This window comes from Lynx rufus, unplaced genomic scaffold (assembly GCF_022079265.1).
Source record: "Lynx rufus isolate CCGP_SWC_20201006 ecotype Redwood Valley unplaced genomic scaffold, mLynRuf1.p SCAF_13, whole genome shotgun sequence".
In the NCBI taxonomy this organism is placed as follows: Eukaryota; Metazoa; Chordata; class Mammalia; order Carnivora; family Felidae; genus Lynx; species Lynx rufus.
In genome coordinates, this window is record NW_025814827.1 from 55399929 (window position 1) to 55406660 (window position 6732).

The window sequence follows — 6732 nt, forward strand, 5'->3', positions numbered from 1 at the left end:
TTTCCAATTATTGCTAATGGGTGACCAGCCTCTGGTTCATTCCACGGCAAATGAGGCCACTAAGAAGTTATCAGTAAGGGATTTATGTTTTAGTAGCATGTTTAATTATGATACAACCACGACTGTCTCTTACACAGGAATTTAGCATGCAAGATTTACAGCTCTTAGCACAATTTTGGCCTTTGTTGTCTCAAAGAGCCTGGTTTCTGTTTTATTGGACTATCAACCTCTGTTAGATTGTGTCAGACTGCCCCCTACTGTTTTGGCCTCATAATCTCATCCTGGCTGCTACTGTTTTGAGTTGGTTTTCAGAACGTGTTTTTTATCAGGGTGGTGAAACCTGCCCACCCTCATGCCCCAAAGAACACTGAGAACATTAGAACGGTGTGGGGGAAGGTGAGGGCTCTTATTTTTTTTCTTTTAATAAAACCTGAACAACCACAAAATATATATGTTGGGGGAGGGTGTTTCAAAACACATCATCTGACTGGCTTAAGCTTGCAAGAGAACTTAAGTTTCTGGAATAAGAGATCAGATTCTTTTCTTATTTCTTGAGGGTGGCAAACACCTTCAAAAGATATGCTGTCTTTTCATGATATGACAACAGGGAAATTTTTTTTAAGGAAAGCTGATGAAATTTTAACTAATCCAACCAGCCAGAGGAAAGCAATATTACAAAAGGCACCTCAAAGGAAGGGTGGGATTTCTTTTCTGCTTCAAAGATGCTTCTGTGTGATGCTGTGAAAAGGTGGCCCTCCAGGGGTGGGGTTGGGTCAGAGCTCAGCAAATACCCATGTGGCCTCCCCCAGCTTCCTCTCTGCTGTCCCTCCTATGCTCACCCACCACTGGGCATGTGGATGGGGGCAGCCAGGAAGAAAGTAACAGAGGTCAGAGAAAGGGTGTAGGAATGTATCAGTAAGGAAGAACTAATGAACCTGGAAATGCGTATTTGGGCTTTATAACACAAATCTGTTCTCAAGGTATCTGGGGGGGCCCCCAAAAGCAAAAGCTAATCACTCAGAACAAACCGCAACCTGCATCATTTCACTTGTATCCAACCCATGTAGCTCTCCCTCCAGGCCCTCCCATGGATGCCTGACTGCACTGATCTCAGAACCACACTTCTGTGTGACCACATGCAGCCTCCTTCCATGGATATGTGGCTTTTTGACATACATAGCAGCCTTGCTATAACCAGCTCTCAGGAGAATCTCATTTCCTGTGAGCCCTGTCACTACTGGGGCCCTGTTCAGAGTCCTGAGCCACGTGCACATACCTTTATTTTCTCTGCAACCGCCTTGTGTCCTTTCCTGCCTGGGCGGGAAGCCTCGGGAGAGGGCAAGCAGAGGAGCATTCTTTTTCTCTGCCTGCACTGTTAGGGGCTCCTTGGCCTGTGCTGGGGCAGCACTGTCTCCCAGGGCTTATAAAGGGGAGCAGGGATGGAGGTGGGGGTGGGAAATGTCACTGGAGAGCATTTATCCTTATTGCAGTACGCCAGACAAACCCAAAACCTATTCCATAAAAGATTGTTTTTATCTTGCCTGGTCCGAGAGAATAGCCCAGCTGCTATCTTTGGCTCTCCTCCATTCTTCACTCCCATTCATAAAATCTTTAGACAAGGCCATGTGCTGCTTTCTCACAGAGTGGATCAAGTTGTGCTCCAATCCAGAATGAAGTTGGATTTAGATGCAGGTGGGTAGAAGGGCCCTGAGCAGTCTGTCTGTCCTCTCTACTCTAACTCTCCCTATCTGTCCATCCACACCATGAATCAATAAATCATATGCTGAGTCTCTGTAAAGGTCCATCAGCATGTCCAAAGCATGCCAAAAGTACACAAAAGTGTACTATCCTAAGCTTCTGGTACTCGTGGATTTAGCCCTCACAGCAGTCCAAGAGACTCACAACCTATAGCAATTTGTCTTTTGCTGAGGCCCAGATTTCAATGGTAAATAGCATGACACCAGTGTTTGGGAGACAGTCACTTGGTAACTCAGCCTAGTTAGTCTAGTTAACTAGCGATCCCCAAAACACAATGTCCTTATTATTTTAATTTACTGTGTGCTAGTACTGTACCAATTATTTCCTATATATTATCTCATTTAACCATGATTATAACCACTTTATCCCCACTTGATAGACAAAAAAAAATAAAATAAAATAAAATAACCTGAGATTCAAAGAGATTTAGAAATGTACTCAAGTGCCTGGGTGACTCAATTGGTTGCGTGTCCGACTTCAGGTCAGGTCATATCTCATGTCCTGTGAGTTTGAGCCCTGCGTCGGGCTCTGCTGACAGCTCAGAGCCTGGAGCCTGCTTCAGATTCTGTGTCTCCTTCTCTCTCTGCCCCTCCCCCCACTCACACTGTCTTTCTCTGTCTCTGAAAAATGAATAAACCTTTTTAAAAAAATTAAAGAAATGTACTCAAGATCATGTAACTAGTCAGTGTGATGGAGCAAGACCACAAGCTAGTTAGTGTGATTAAGAAGGTCACGTGGCAGGCATCTGGGTGGCTCAGTTGGTTGAATGTCCGACTTCGGGTCATGATCTCGCAGTTCGTGGTTTCGAGCCCCGCATCAGGTTCTGTGCCGACAGCTCAGAGCCTGGAGCCTGCTTCACATTCTGTGTCTCCTACTCTCTCTGCCCCTCCCCCACTCACACTCTGTCTCACTCTGTCTCTCAAAAATCAAATATAAACGCAATTTTTAAAAAAAGGTCACATGGCTAGTTAGTATGATTTGAGCAAGATCACAGAGTTAGTGTTATTAAGAGAGATCAGAGAGCCAGCTGATCCCAGATTCACCCCAGGTGTGCCTTACTCTGAAGTTCAAGCAGTTAACCATCTCAATTCCACATCCTAGGTTATTCTCACTCCAGATATACAGCAATGATTATGAAGCCATCAGAATTTTGCTATGTGAACAATAGCTCTAGGTGCTAGAGATACCTTTATGAACACTGAAAAGACTGTTTGTGGTGTGAGAATACACAGAGATTCCACTTGTCTCCAGAAAGAATAACAAACCTGGAAAAGGCCAGGAGCCTGAATTAAAGGAATTCTACTTTTATGAATTAGAGAATTTTGAAAGATCAGGGGCGCTAGGTGTTTTAGACACAGAAACCGAGGTCTACAAACAGCGATACATGTATATAAATATGAATATAGATAAGACTAAGATATATTTCCTGCTCTCCAGAATAGAATACCATTAGCATATCATGAAAAACAACAATTAGAAACTAAAGTATACAGTGGTGACTATGTACTAAAGGTGTTCAAGAATAGAAGCACATGGAAGCATTCAGAGAATATACCTGAAGAGGAAGTAAAACTTGAGTCAGGCCTTAAATGATGAACACAAGTTAGATGGCTGGAACGGAAAAGGAAAACTTTCAGGCAGATGAAACAAAACTCAGAGACAGGCTCATAAATGATCATAAACAACACCAGGAATTTTAATCCAGATCATAAACCCAGTGGGGGCAGGAACTGGGTCTTAGCTTGTTGTACGGTTAAATCTCCAAAGACTAGCCCAAGGTAGGCATTCAGAAAATACCTGGTGTTGAAAGAAAGGAAACAGGGAAAGAAGAAGTGGTAGAGGGAGGCAAGAGAGAGAACTCGAATGAAGAAAGAACAGAAGAAATGTCTGAGTACAGAAATAGTGCATGGTAGATGTGAAGGGAAATAAACTTGGTAAAACTAGGTGGAACAGGGGTAGGAGGCCTTGACCAAACAAAGTCAGGGCACAGAGTCTGATCATAGGCAAGATAGAGCCAGATGGAAAACCCATGGGTTCTTGAGCATTCAGACAAGCATGTTAAAAGCCATGGAATATCAATGACTTCATATTGAATTGGCTATACTGCAGAGGACACGGGCTGGAGGCTGGCAGAGCCCTGAGGGAACCATCATGGCAGTCTAGACACAAGGAAAGATGAGAGTCTGACCTACGGGAACAACAGAAAAAAGTGGGAGAAGGAATGAAAAACTGCAGAACCTGTTGAAGGGACAAAATCTACACAATGTTGGTAACAGTTGGCACAATGGAAATAAATGAGGAGAAATAGGTCAAAATTTCAAGCGGGGAAATTTCAAGCCAGAGAGAGTAGGGGTAGCATGCTTAGTAAAAGGATGTTAACCTGGTTTAAGATGAAGAGAGCTAGACACTAGCTCAGTATGTGATATATAACTTTAAAAAGCTCAAATATAGATATAAAACTATAGATAACATTCTTGGTACAATAGACAGTTCAAGCATTTGTTCATGATTTCATACATGGGTACATTTGTAGGGGCAGCAAATGTGATATAGCCACTAAGCAATTTTAATTGAACTATAGAATCTCAGAATTAGAAGATTATCTAACACTTGCACAATATACAATGTACATGTTCCAAATACTTACACCGTGTATACAGTGTTTGTCTGCCAGTGTCTGTTTGAATAACCTCTAGTGAAAACAGCTCACTTCTCTTTCCGGGTGGCTCTGTTTATTAAAAGTTTTTCATAATAGTGGTATATTTTGGCAAAACAAAGCTCACCTTAACCATAAATTTAACAATCTTACAAAATGGGTGAGGAAGACATTGCTACTCTTCCAATATCCCCTTTCCCCTTCTTCCTCAGGAAAAAAAAAAAAATTTAGTGGGATGCATCACTACCCAGAATAAAGACCACTTCCCCAGATTTCCTTCTAGCTGATCAGCCATGTGACCTAGTTCTGCTCAGTAGGGTGGGAGCAGACGTGAGGTGGAGAATTTCAGGTCATGCCCTTAAATGGAAAGAACTTGCCTTACACTTGCTTCTTTTTCTTCTTTCTCACTGACCAGAATGTGAGTGGGATGCTGGCAACTGGATGCGACATCTTGAATCAAATGAAGCTTCATAGTGAAGATGGCCAAGTAACAATAGAGAAGGAGCCTAAGACTGTAATAATTGTGTAAACGCATACGCATACTTTCTTAGTCCCAAACCTGCATGAGAGAGGAATAAACTTCTATTGTGTTTAAGCTATTTTATTTGGGTTTCTGTTAGAGCAGCCCAATTACATACTAACTAGTACTTTGGTTCTAATCCCTGCATCTGTCATTCACTAACAAGCTGCTTAACTTCTCTGAGTTTCACCTTCCACATCTGTAAAACTTAGCCTACTCCACAGGGTTGCAGAAGAAATTAAATGAGATAATGTATGTAAATCTACTTAGCACACTGAGTACTCAATAAATAGTAGCTACTATATACTGTCACTACTACTATTAATTGATATGAAGATTTGCAACCTCAAAAATAAATCCAAACAGCTACAATTTCTTAGTAGTGGTAAAAGAAAAATTACTGCATTTTAATATAGTGATTGAGGACTAGTTTATTAGTCTGAACAACTTTGACATAGAATAGTTACCTTCATTTCATAGTTAAGAGACCCAGAAATGTGTGGAAACTACAAACTCAGAGCAAAACAATAAGTAAGTAGCAAAACTTGAATTAATTTTATATCCTTCATTCCCTTGAGGCTCAGACATTTGAGCAAGAAATGGGACAGAGGTGTGTGCAAGTGTGTGTGTGTCAAATACTATCCAAGAATCTCCCTGTGTCTTTTCAACTTCAAACAACCTGTGCCACTAAAGCACCCAAAGGTCAGCACCGTGGGGAAGAGCAGCTTTTTTTTTTAAGGTATATAATGTTTATTATAAATTTTTTTCATGTTTTATTTATTTCAGAGAAAGCGCATGAGCAGAGAAGGGGCAGAGAAAGGAGACACAGAATCCAAAGCAGGCTCCAGGCTCTGAGCCGTCAGCACATAGCCCGATGCAGGGCTCGAACCCACGAACCGTGAGATCATGACCTGAGCTGAAGTCAGACGCTTAACCGACTGAGCCACCCAGGCACCCCTACTTCTTTTTTTTTTTTTAATGTTTTATTAAGAGCAACTCTTTATGCAGAGGTTTTTCCATCACTATTCCTCCAGATGTCCTTCCAGCACTTTCCAACCCTCTCATTAATTGAGAAGCACTAGTGGTTTCTTTTCCTTCTGTGTGAGGGAATATCTAGGCACACAGAACCTCGGCTACCCTGAATCATTGTCCTAGCATCCTCTGCAAAATCACTCCATCTTCTCAAAGTTTCACGTTTCTGAAGTCCCATCAGAGGGACAGCAACCTCACGAATGTTGCTGATCTCTTCTTTTCCCAAAGAGTTACTTTTACTTAGCCTGTAAGAAGCAGTAAGAGATACTAAGCACTAAATATCTGAGGATGGATGAAAGGTTGGAGGGGAAAAGGAAAGAAACTAACTTGATCCAATAAGAAAAGCTCCTTAAAGTTAACCACATCTTCTGACAGAATCAGGAAAATTCTCTGTTATGGGGAGAAAGGCATGGAAAGAAACAATGGTGTTGTTAAAAGAAAGCTGGGTTGTGCTCGCTTCGGCAGCACATATACTAAAATTGGAACGATACAGAGAAGATTAGCATGGCCCCTGCGCAAGGATGACACGCAAATTCGTGAAGCGTTCCATATTTTTAAGGACCTAAATGTGAGACAGGAAACCATCAAAACCTTAGAGGAGAAAGCAGGAAAAGACCTCTCTGACCTCAGCCGTAGCAATCTCTTACTCGACACATCCCCAAAGGCAAGGGAATTAAAAGCAAAAGTGAATTACTGGGACCTTATGAAGATAAAAAGCTTCTGCACAGCAAAGGAAACAACCAACAAAACTAAAAGGCAACCAACG

At 41.8% G+C, this 6732-nt stretch overlaps 1 non-coding gene across 1 annotated transcript; it reads left to right on the top strand.

Annotated features, from left to right (window-relative positions):
• Positions 1-6415: 6415 nt before the first annotated feature.
• LOC124509071 (U6 spliceosomal RNA) lies at positions 6416-6522 on the top strand. Its single transcript, XR_006961409.1, has one exon. It is a non-coding gene; the product is annotated as a U6 spliceosomal RNA (small nuclear RNA).
• Positions 6523-6732: the final 210 nt, after the last annotated feature.